Source organism: Papio anubis, chromosome 8, assembly GCF_008728515.1.
Source record: "Papio anubis isolate 15944 chromosome 8, Panubis1.0, whole genome shotgun sequence".
Lineage (NCBI taxonomy): Eukaryota > Metazoa > Chordata > Mammalia > Primates > Cercopithecidae > Papio > Papio anubis.
In genome coordinates, this window is record NC_044983.1 from 26,102,967 (window position 1) to 26,115,668 (window position 12,702).

General features: G+C 50.9%; 1 protein-coding gene across 1 annotated transcript in view; it reads right to left on the reverse strand.

Annotated features, from left to right (window-relative positions):
- Nucleotides 1-12,702, reverse strand: part of SCARA5 (scavenger receptor class A member 5) — a 124,056-nt gene that overhangs the window by 21,880 nt on the left and 89,474 nt on the right. The gene's annotated exons all lie outside the window — the stretch shown is intronic.

Sequence of the window (12,702 nt, forward strand, 5' to 3'; positions counted from 1 at the left end):
CAAAAGAGTTTCCTGTATGTTCCAGCCAACACCTGAAGACGGGGCCCCTGTCCCCCGGCCACTGTGGGAGTGCAGAAGCCTCACTGTGATAAGCCCCAGCTATCAAACTCAGATGGGTTTTATGTGAACTAGCTCCTTTCCGCTTTTTGTAATTTTTCACTTCCCTGACTCTACTGAGTCCTCACTCTTCCCTCTCCCTAATCCCTCCTTTTCCCTTAAAATACCCGTCACATCTGTACACATCAAGGTTGCATTCAGTTCACGCTGGACTCTTCCCTGCTGCAATAGTTATCACTGATTACAATCTGTTCTTATCACTGTAACTAGGGTCCAGCTTTGTCTGTCTTAGACATCAGATGTGGTTAGAGCGTGGCTCTTGACAGGCTGGTCGGGTGTGTGCCATGCTCACGGCCTGTGGGCATTGCCTTCCACGTGGGAAAGACCATAAATCATTGGCTCGACTCAGAAGTTCTGTCCAAGCCTCTCTGATGAAGATTAGCAGGGCCACCTCTCCCAGGAGGCCAAACTGGGGAATACGGAGAGAGCCGAGCAGACACAAAGAGACCGAGAGGCAGGGATGGTGGAATCAATAAGCCATGTTGGAGAAGAGGCCTCCCAGTGAAAAGCTGAGCCAAAGGGCAGTGGCCCCCAGAACGGCCTTGGATTCCGAGTGACCTTCTCAGGCCAGGATCCACAAGGCCCACCTGAACTATGGGTCCTGGTCATCCCAAATCTCCTTGCATATCCTCATTACTTGAAGTGACCCAGATGAGTCTCTGGTCCTTGGGACTGGAAAAGCTTGAGGAGGGCACCTGCGAATCCCACGCACCCATCTGAGAACTGATCAGCCGCTTGCCACTGTGGGTCCTGGGGAAATTAGGAATTTGCACAGCGTCAGACACTGTCATGGTGATTCCTGTGGGGAGACAACTCAGGAGGGTGGAAAGAGGCAGGCTGGACTCAGGAGCAGGCTTGGAATCTGGCTCCACCATGGGCCAGAAGTGACCTCTCCACACCTTACCTCCTAAAAATGGGCATCACGGTGGCGGCTGGGAGCAACAGGGCATGTCAAGGACTTGGCACCTAGTGTGAGCTCCCACCCCTGGCCAGCTGGCAGTCCTCCCAGGAGCATGTGGGTCAGCTCCGAGGGTCCCCATGCTTGGGATGGCTTAGACACCCATGGGATGTATCCTTGAAAGACTTTTTGCACCCGTAGGAAGCAGGAACAAAAAGGCTCATCCCCTGAATTGAATGAGTCTCCTCCTAACTTCCTCTGTTCTCCCCAGGGCTCGGTTTCTGGCTTCTTAGCATATTAGAGGAGGCAGGACCAGGCCATCCGTGAGGCAGAAGACCAACTCCTGCTGTCAGCAACTTTCCGTACATTGATGCAAACTGGATGTTATTCGTTAAGCAAGGCAGCTCGGGAATGGCCCAGGAGTGCAATGCTAGGGCTGCGACCACGCTTGAGCTCCTAGTGCAGACCTTAGGAATCTACTATGCGGGGATTCTCCTCTCAAAACAAACATTTCTTTGCTCTCTTTGCTTTGTAAATGTATATGTCAGACAAGCAGGGTCCCAGGCAAAGCAGGCTGGGTCTCACCCCAGATGCCCCTGAACCCCGGAGCTGGAAGGGGCCTTGGACACTGGCCTTGAACCCCTCCCTTCTACTTCAAACACACAGATCCTCTCCTCTCTGTAGCACGCCAGACAGCTGCTCATCCTGCTTCTGGGAATGGAAGGGAACCCGACAGCATCTCTGGGGAATGCATTACAGGATTTTAAAGCCAGGATCTGGTTTCACTTACTCGTCATGGCATCTCTGGACATCCCAGGGTTTTGCATCTGATTATTCCCACCTTATTTTACACTGTGTGCTTGGGGATTCATGGCTATCACTGGGGTATGAGATGGGGAATAGCCTTTTCCTTCTTTCAGTGCAACTGAGCAAGCGGTTTCAATCCTCCGCCCCCAGCAGGTTTAGGAAGACTATGTAATGGCCAGTGGTTGCCATCTCTCAGAACTGGCTTCCAGGGCTGGGGTAACCTCAGAGCTATCTACTGCCAGCAGGGCTTGGCCACACCTGGCTCAGAGCCATCTCCAAACCCAGCGACAACACAGCCAAGTTCTGGGTACTACCCAGGACGGAGTTCAAGTCGGGCATAAACAGAGGAGAGAATGATTGTCTACTGAGGTCCCACCGTGCACAGGCTGGGCACTGCGCAAAGTGCTTCGTACGTGCATTTGCTCATTTCTTCTTCACAGCAGCTCCACGAGTTAGTTATTGCAGCTCATTTAACAGAAGAGAAAACAGGCTCAGAAAGGTCAAGTAAAAATTTGCTCAGGGTCACACAGCTGCCACATGGCAGCGTCAGAGAGAAGGGCAAAGGCTTGTTATTTTCAATCCACAGAGGCGACTCTCAGGCTGAATACTTAAGACAAATATTTAATAACAGCCCTCTCCAAACATAAAGTGCTTTTCATCCATCTCACAACAGCCCTATGGGGTCTGCCGGATCCACTATTCTCAGGCTTAAGGGAATGAGTCTTAGACTGAAAGCAGTAGCTCTAGTCTTGACTGTATCTAGGAAGCACCTGGGAAGCTCTGAAACCCACCAGTGTGAGGGGCCAGTTTTGAACAATTCGTAGGTGATTTTGGTGCACAGCCAAGGCTGAGAAGCTCTGTGGGAGAGCATGGATCTGGGATCAAGCCCCGGCTACACAACTCCCTAGTTGTGGGGTCTTGTAAGGCAGAGAGACATCACCTCCTCCGGGAAGGCTTCCCTGATTGTGGCCTCAGTATGTGCTCCCCACTAATGAGAAATCCTGCACTGTGATTCCCTCTTCCGTGTCTCTCTGCACTCCCCATGGGAAGCTGCGTGAAGGCAGCCACCGTTCTACATCCTTGTGGTTCCAAACCACATCCCTGCAGCAAACAGAGAGCCTGGCACATTCCAGTGCTCAACAGATGGTGTGGAATCAATGAGTGGGGCAATGAATGGATGAATGGGACTCACAGCATTTCAGGGGCTCTAAGACAGGAGCTGGTCACTAACTATCCCAGAACCTGCTTGGCTGTGCACCAGAAGGGACCTAAAGTCCAGGGAACTGTCCTCTACAGAAAATCAGAGGGAAAACCCACCCTAAGCCTGGAAGATTGCAGCTCCTTTATGTTTGTTTTTCCTGCCTTCCAGTCCCCCTGCCAGAGCAAAACAAGAGGAAAGAAAGGAGGTCGTGGAGAATAGAAATAAACACATGGGGCTGGGAAAATAGGCTCTGATTTTCTGCAGCTGCAGAGTAGAGCCCTAGGGATAATTCGGACCATCTGCCCATTAAGGAAGTTGAACTTTCCTTCTCTTGTAAAGAAAGAACTCCGCGTGCCCCCAGCCGGCCTGCGGCACAGGGGCTCTGCTGAGGCTGAGGTGACACTGCTCGGCAGGAAATGTGATCCATATGGGAAGGACGGGGGCCAGTCCAAAAGCAAAAGGACTTTCTGATCAGGCTCTCCTGGAGGGCATCGCTTTCAAAACGTGGTCTGGCCTGTGGGTGTGCTTTATACAATGCCATTTCCTAATGGAAATCCGCTCTTAATATGTTCCTTTACAACTCTTCAAAGCACTTTTATTAGCAGGTCTCATGGGGTCTTCGCCACCCTCCCCTAAGACAGGTGGTGTTAGCCCCATTTTACAGGTGAGAAAGCTGAGACTCAGAGAAGGGGAGTGAGTGACTCTCTCCAGGCCACATGACAAGGCGGTCACGCCAGGACCACACCTGGGTTTCCAGAGTGCTGTGTCTCCACTTAGGGGTCACACGGGGTACTGGAGACTTTGGGTAGAAGGAGCCCCAGAACTATCTCCCGCGTTGTCACTGCCCTGAGGATGGCACTGGACTTTTAAAAACCGTGGCCTCCCCTCTTTGTCTCCCCAGCTGTGCTTCATATTCTCTGGAAAGTGGGAGTTTGCTCTGATTTTGCTATTCCTGGCTACCCGGTGCTCAATAAAAAGTGTGTCTGATCAAATAATAAATGAAGAACTTTTCCTGCCCAGTCCTGAACCGGGAGCTCACCCCATCACAGTGGGAGGATGCCGTTAAGGCCCAGAAGCTCTGCTTAGAGCTGGATTTGTAGGAATTTCCTGCGTGGCGTGGGTGGACAAGTGAGTCCTATTCTTTCTGAAGCTCCTGAACCTCTCACAGGGCAGTGAGAGGTCAGAGTCAACAAGCATTTAAAACCAGAAAGAAATGCTGGAGAGCCAGCAGAAAACAGTGATGCTCTGCACCTGTTTCATCAGGCCAGCAGCCCTCCTAGCTGCACACCCTGTGGGGAGGTGCTGACATCCATAAGGCACCCTTCTTGAAGGCTCAGGTTCACGTGCCCAGGGCTAGTGGACCTTCCTGGGAGGGTTCTGCCATCCCCTCCCTGCCCTAGTTCCTATCCCAGTTCTCCTCCTCTAGGTTCTAGGTCTGAGTTCCCTTTCTGGGATGATTCTCCACCTCTGCACCGTAAATCCTCAAAGGTTGGGACTGCCTTGAGAACCAGGTTTACCCCTCTCTAACTCTAGGACCTTGGGCGAGGAATGTAACCTCTCAGCGTGGTTCCCTCCTCAGTTAGATGGGATGACGACATATCCTAGAGTTATTCTGAAACATACAGGAGCTCAGTGACTGGGTAGTCGCCTCTCAATAGGGTTGAACTCAATATAACCCCTGAAGGTCATCGTGGGAGACCCAGGCACCATGGCAAGTGACTTTTCAAGCCTCTGAGTCAGCGAGAAAGCCAGCCATATACCCCTCCTGCCACCATGGCCCCAAGACCTCCCAGGGAGGTTTACTATGGCTTCGCCTGTCTCTTTCTTCCATCTGAATTCAATAAACGTCTCCCTAAAGAAAAGAGGCTGAGACCGGGCACAGTGGCTCACGCCGGTAATGCCAGCACTTTGGGAGGCTGAGGCGGGTGGATCACGAGGTCAGGAGTTCGAGACCAGCCTGACCAACATGGTGAAACCCTGTCTCTACTAAAAGTACAAAAATTAGCCGGGCATGGTAGTGTGTACCTGTAATCCCAGCTACTCAGGAAGCTGAGGCAGGAGAATCGCTTGAACCTGGGAATAGGAGGTTGCAGTGAACTGAGTTCGCGCCACTGCACTCCAGCTTGGGTGACAGAGTGAGACTTGGTCTCAAAAAAAAAAAAAAAGAAAAAAGAAAAAAGAAGAGGCTGAAATCCAGCCCCAGGGGAAGTAAGTCCAACTAGATAGCTGGCCCCAAGCACCCTCCAAGGGTGGCTTCTATGTCAAAGGACAGAGGGTACCTAGGGCTGTGAAGTTCATGTGGTGGCAGTGAGAGTTGATCCAGTGACATCAAAGGCTCCCGGGGACCTCCCGGACTCAATCCGCAGAGCCTGCAGCTGCCTTCACTCCCAGCATAACGGGAGCTCGGGGTCATGGAGATTAAGGACAATTCCTAAGTTTGTTTGAAATGTTTTCTAAATAAACAGTCAAACCACTCTTGGTTTTCATGTGCATCTCAACATAAAAACTGTTCTTTGTTCAAAACCCACATCAAAGATCTCAGCGTCATTTCTTTCACTGGTTTTCGTAGATGATTCTGTGTTCACCTTCGTCTGATGTTGGTATTACTAAGACAGTTTTCTTGCAGGGCAAATCCCCAAAACCACTGCATGTCTGCCAGGGGATTGGGGATGCCAGTCCCTAGTGGGGAGGGAAGGGCAGCACCACAGGCTCAGCTGCCTGTGTAAGCAGAGAAGTGGAGACAGAGCAGGCAACACACATACAAAGAATAGGGATTAGGCAGCAGTCGGACTGGCCACCTCAACTTACGCGTGAAATGCCCCCACTAGATAAGGTGTCATAGCAGCCAAGCCTCCCAAGTCCCATGCACTCACCTGGCTGCTAAATCTGAACATAAACTCCACACTGCCTTGTTTATTTTCTTCCAACTAGCAGTTCTTCCTAGGCTTTGGCCCTGGTTCCTGCCTTTGGTTAGCATATATCCAGAGTACAAATATTAGTGGCCCTGTTAATGACCTCTTAGGATTCCCAGGAGGGGGATTTCATTTCTCCTTGCCTAAGCATTTTTTCCTTGCCAGGGCACGGGCCCAGCTCTCCTCTCTCTCTCTGTCTCTGGCCAGGGATGCTGAAAATACCTTTTAAAGAGATGAACCTAATGCAACAAGCTCAGCTGTCCCTGACTCGCAGGCGCCTCTGCACATCCTTATTTTACCACCTGACTTCTTAAAGGGGCCAGGCCTTTAATTTTTCCAGGTCCTCTTGAATGTATGTGAAGTCATCAAACCACTCACAGCGTGGATTAATCAGAATTGAACTGTTTTCTGCACACAGCAGGGCAGAAGCTCCCACAGAAGGGGTCATTGGGAGCTTTCAGGAAGAGTCACTGGATTTGTTTTTGGAAGGCTTAAGATGGGATCTTGGCAAACCAGAATGTCTGGAAGGCCAGATCTCATCCTCTGCACAGAACAGAGGAAAAAAGAGGAAATTGTGGCTGGAGAGGCTAAGCGACTAGCCTCAGGGCCACATAGCCAGTGAGGTGAAAAAAGGACTTGGATTTAAGGTTTGCTACTGTGACACTGATATAATAAGAAGTATTTGGTCTTCATCTCCAGCTCCCAGCCAGAGCTCCTAGAACTCTTGTAACTTCTTAAGTGATAAGAGTGACAGGAGCATCTCTTGTGAGAATCTGCTTTTTGTCCCTACTCCTGAAATAGCTCTGGAGCATCTTTTTAAAATTCATGATAAGCCCCTTCCAACCATACCTGAGTTTGGGTGGGATCGAAGGATAGGGGTGCTGGTCGTCAGGGAAATCAACCACGTGATTAGAAGGTTGGCCCATTCAGCCCTACTTGGAAGTGGAGAGGGGCTGAAGATTGAATTCAAGTAACAATGGCCAGTGATTTAATCAGTCATGCTTATGTAATGAAACCCCCATAAAACCCAAAAGGACAGGGTTCAGAGAGGTGCGGTGGGAACACATCGAGGTACCTGGAGGGCGGCATGCCCAGGGAGGGCAGGGAAGCTCTGCGCCCCATCCCCATACCTTGCCCTCTGCATCTCTCCCATCCCTCTGTTCCTGAATTGTGTCCTTTATAATAAACTGATGAACCTAACTTTTCCTGAGTTCTGTGAGTTGGGTTCTAGCAAATAATCAAACCAAAGGAGGGGGTCTAAAGGGAATCTCTGACTTCCAGTCGATTGCTTAGAACTTCTGGAAGCTTGGATTTGAGATTTCATCTGAAGTCAGGGGCAGCCTGTGGGACTGAGCCCTTACCCTGTGGGGGTCTTCGCTAACTCCAGGTAGACTATGTCAGAATGGAATTGAATGGTGGGACACCCAGCTGGGGTTGGGGCATTGGTCAGCGTGCAAAACGCCTGCACAGTTGGCGTCAACCGCTTGGGAGTGAGCTGAGCAGGGGAAATCAATCTTCCTTTTCGTTGCTCCACACCAGCGCTGCTCCTACAGAACTGCGTACAGTTGGGGTCGCATCTCCTCAAGAAATGTTTCTGAAAAACAGGATTTGCTCAAAGTGGAAGTGCAGACGAGAAGGAGAAGGAGCAGGAGCAGAAGAGAAACTTGGATTTGGAATGTGGCCTTTCCAGGGAGGAAGGGTCTGTCTACCACGCACCAGGGATTGGTCCCGTGCAAAGGGCCATCAGGGACAGCCGAGGCTCTGCCATTACAATCCTGTGGATGGCTTCCTAGTGCCCAGAGGCTCAAGCCTAAACTCTTGACCACTGCAAGGCCCTTGGTTATCCCCACGTTCCTTTCCAGCCTTATTTTTTGTCTCTCACATCCCAAACCCTTGCCATGCTGTACTATTCGGGAGGATCAGACAATGCTATGCTGTTTCAAGCATGGTTCTCTTTACCTGGGACACCTTCAACTTCCACATCCACCTGGTGGACAGGAACTTACTCTTTAAGACTTGGGTCAGCTGGGCGCGGCGGCTCATGCCTGTAATCCCAGTACTTTGAGAGGCCGAGGCAGGCGGATCGCCTGCGGTCAGGAGTTTAAGACCAGCCTGGCCAACATGGTGAAAACCCATTTCAACTAAAAATACAAAAATTAGCCAGGCGTGGTGGCATGCGCCTGTAATCCCAGCTACTCTGGAGGCTGAGGTAGGAGGGTCGCTTGAACGCAGGAGGCGGAGGTTGCAGTGAGCCGAGATCATGCCACTGCACTCCAGCCTGGGTGACAGAGCGAGACTCCATCTAAAAAAAAAACCTCAAAAATGAAAAACAAGGTGCAGTCACTGTGCCTCTCCATGCCTGAGATAAGGCGAACTTTTGGTGCTCCCTTGTCCTAAACAGGTTCCCCTGGGCACCTGGTACAGCAAACTCTAGGCACAGGGATGGGAGAAGGGAGTCCAAGGACTCCAGAGGACTCTTCCTCCTTGATTGTAAAACAGGAACAGAAACATCTCAGCAGCTCTGGGGAAAACTGTTCAGAAACTTCTTCCTCCGATCATTTATTTTGAGTTTACACTGCATGCTGGGGTGCCCACTGCTCCCCTCTTCCCCAAACTCACTTCCCTGAATACTGACAACATGCACAAAGTGTTCAACATTTTTCGAGTGCTCTAAGCCATGAATGATAACCATCAACAAACTCTGGTTTAGAATTCACCCTGGTGTCATCTGCATATTTTGTTTCCATGTGAAACCAAACTGAGAAAGGTTTTTTAAACAATCCGAACTTATATCCTGCTTTAAATTCATGCTGTGGGACTTAAAAAGACTGAATTCTTCACCCACCCCTTAGTTGCGAAAATACTATTTATTTTTCCTGCAAATGGACCATCTACTCGGGTAAAACAAATGTATTTCTCTCTTGAGATGTGTATACGTAGCATTTCTTTTTTTTTTTTTTTTTTCCTGGCCAAACTCGCAAAAGCCAAACATGTCACGGAATGACTGATATCGTCCTTGACTGAAAAAAACCTTTATCTCTCATCAAGCAGAAATCAGGACATCTGGATTCTAGACCCGATTTGGCCATGACCTAGGCTGGGTGACTTTGGGGATCCCTCCCATCTCTCTGTTGCTGGTCTCTGTTCTGAAAACTGGTGGGGTGGGGTTGGGCGAGAGAGAGGAATGGGTCTGAAACCCATCCAACCCTAAAATCCTATGACTTCAGATCAAAACATGGGTAAACAATGGCAAGATTTTTGTTCTGAAAAATATTTTAATGTGGACTCAGATGGGTCCTGAGAAGCCTTCTGTGGCATGCCCTCTTCCAGGGAAAACCCCCAACTTCCACGTCCCAAGTGAGGGGTGTCTGTCGTGTTTTCTCACCAGTCCCTTTTGCCCTGTCTCATCCCCATCTGCTGGAACTTCAGGTCTTTGCTGCTAATGGCGTGGGCTTCGGAGGTGTTTGGGAGGGTTTAAAAGCCTGGGGGTTACCAGAGGCCACCCTGGTTAGTGGCTCTTCCCGCAGGATGCTGGCTTGTGGGGGAGGGTAGCTCTCTGGTGCTGCAAACGCCTTTTTCCCACCCCGTAGATCCTACAGTGGGGCTTCCCAGGGTGCAGGGAATGACTAAGAAACCCTCAGACACGGGCACCATGTCCGTCAGAATTTCCACACTTTTCTGAAAGCTGAGCCTTGACTCTCCCCCACAGAGTCAAGGTCTCAGGGATATGGCTAATGCCTCTGGGACTGGAATTCCCTGGAAACATAAGCAGGAGGCTGAATACAGCTTGGTGTTGGTGTGGTCAGAGCAAGCTGGCAGGCGCAGGCTGTGGGAAGACACCCCGCAATGGGACAGGCACAGAGCTCAGCCCCCAATCGCGACGACTGTTCCCCTTCAGCCCCAGGTTCCTTAAATCTGCATCTGGAGCTACCAGTGAAAGAGGGGATTACTTGGGGGTTTAAGGAGCCCGGCCCCACTGCCCAAGACCAGGGGCCGTAGCTCCCATCCCAGGGTCGGGAAGTCAGGGACTGGGGATTGTGCTCAGCCTCAGCCCTGGCCTAAGGACATTAGGAAGTCCGTCCTTCCCTACGGGCCTCTGAAAATGGAACATGGAGGCTGGCCTGCCAGTGTCTTTGTTCTACGATTCCTCTGGGTCTCCCAGGGTCCTCCGCATGTTGTGTAGAGCTTCCTGTCCACGGAGCTGTCTCTGCTCAGCCCCTTCGCCTCCCAGTTTCACTGCCCCTGGAGACCACTGGGGGTGGGGGTCTTGTCAGAGAGCAGGGAAGAAAAGCTCAGTACTTCGTGCAAGCTTAGGCTCTGGGTTCTGTCTGAGTGCTGGGCGGCAGCAAGGGTGTAGCTCTTCAAGGCAGGAAAGAAAGCCTCAGTCCCTGAGGGGAGGCCGTCCAGAGCTGATGTCACCTCTTGCTGTGCAGTCAAGAGGCTCCAGGGCCAAGTGGATGGAGTGCCCTCCCTTACACCTCCCCACCCATTGCCAGGGAGCCCTGCACCCCTGTGGCTCTGGCTCTCACCTCCCCGCACCGTGCTGTGACCTCAGGGCCCAATGCCAGTGCAGAGCCCACCAGCCTGGCCCACAGGAGCAAGGTGAATAGAGACCACACATCCTCCGCAGCACGGGGAACGCCCTGCTGGCTCCACCTCCTCACTGCTCTCTCAAGTCTGCTGAAAGAAGAGCCGCCAGAGAATTCCTGACAAGAGCCCCTCTGGCATGCGGGCAGCGTTTCTGATCTCAAAGGCCATCTTTCCACACGGTTCCTCCCTTCCTGCCCACCCCCATCACGAGTTGTTTATTTCTCAGAACTAAATGCCACGATCCTTCTCAGCTACCTTGGAAGCATTCTGTCAGAAACCAGTCAACAAACAGAGCAGGGAAAAACAGTACCCCGAAGATGACATTCAGGACCCAGCCCTTTAGACAAAAGGGATCAGATAGGGTCTACTAGATGGCCCCATTCAGTCAGACACACCCAGTTAAGCAGCCCTTGAAAGGGACTCTAGAGAATGCTGGAAGAACTGTGAGGCTCACAGATGGCCTCGTGGACTTTAGCACTTCAGGTGGGGTGAGTGTGGGAGGACCAGAATCAGCCTGGGCACTTGCTTTACTGCGGGCAAGTCCATCACTTTCGAGGACAAGGTGCTGTCACCTGCCTTGCTCCTATTTGATCCTGAATCATGCCTCAGGGAGGGGAGGGCAGAGAGGAGGCAGGGGCAAGTTTAAGTGTCGGGGGCCTTGGGGAGGCCTCTTTTCAGGAGTGAGGTCTCCTTCTGGTCCTGCACAGCTGCGACGAAAGTGTCATTTGAAGGGCCTACTGTGCCATACCACCCTGAGTGTGCTTGATCTCATCTGAAGGACCTACTGAGGCCAAGGAAGCATGAAAATGACAGACCATTCAGCTGTAGTTTACATCTCAGCTGATAGGAGCAACTGAAGAGATGGCAGTTGAAGTGTCTGATGTGTACTGCATGGCCAGGAATAATCCTGCAATGATCTGGAGGGGTAGGCAGGCACCAAGAAGTGAGCCAAAGTTTCATCATATAAAAATGTTAGATGGTGTGGGAAGATCAATGAATGAGTAACTAATAATTTTTATTAGCGGGTGTGTTTTGCGGGTCTTGGCCATTAGTGTTCTTAGAGTTGAAGTATAACAATAATTTTTCATGTCATTAGTCATGGTTATAGTCCTTGTGGGAATAATGGCACATGCTATATTTTTATTAAGTGTCCTTTTGGTTGTAGGGTTTGTAGGTTTCTCTTCGAAACCTTCTCCTATTTATGGAGGCCTATGGCTAATGATTAGTGGTGCTGTGGGTTGTGGTGCTGTGGGTTTTGGTGCTGCGGGTTGTGGTATTGTGTTGAATTTCGATGGGGCTTTCGTGGGGCTGACAGTCTTCTTGATTTATTTGGGTGTCATGAGACCCCCTTCTATGCCCAGCTTGTGACTCTGCAGTGGCCCCAGTCCCTGAGTTTCCGGGGGGGAAGCTAGAACACAGAGACTCTTCCCCAGGCCCCATCCTCCCAGAGCCAAGACCGGAGCCCAGATGCCAGAGGCAGTGCTATTCTGCTCGCGCCCTCGCATGGGACAGAGCCAGCTTACACCACATGCTGGGTTTGGGGATTTTTCTTTAGCTCCTTTTTCAACTTGGCTGGGAGATTGCTCATTCTTCTCTGGCAAGTCTCCAAGATTCTACATGTAGCACTTTGTGGGGAAAAGTAAACCCTAGAAGAGTGGCACAACTAAATAAGCTGATTCCCTTGTCAACATTCTAGCAAGGACTGCATCAGAAAGAACCGGGTGGTCTGCCAGATCGTGAGCTCTCCAGCGTCACGCCTCCATCAGTGGCAAACGGGGAAAACAAAGGCGATGCCACTTTGTCTCTGCACCTTTCCCTGTGTAACACCCAGGGAGGGGAGGCCTTTAACAAGGTCAATAGCTGAATTTGTGCAAGCACCTCCGATGATTTTAGGAAGCGTGTCTGAGTGGGTGTATTACACAGAATAATAATCACAAACAGGTACTGAGTCCTCGTCAGGTGTCCAGCACGATCATAAGCACTTTACACAGATTAACTCATTCAATTCTCACAACGACCTTATGAGGTAAGGACTCCTGTTATCACCATTTTACAGATGAGAACACTGAGGCACAGAGATTATACCCAGCTGGGCTAGTGAGCGGCCAGGGGAAGCCTCCAGATCCATGCACACAATCACCAGGTTTATGACACCTTGAGAAATGTGGCCAGTGCCC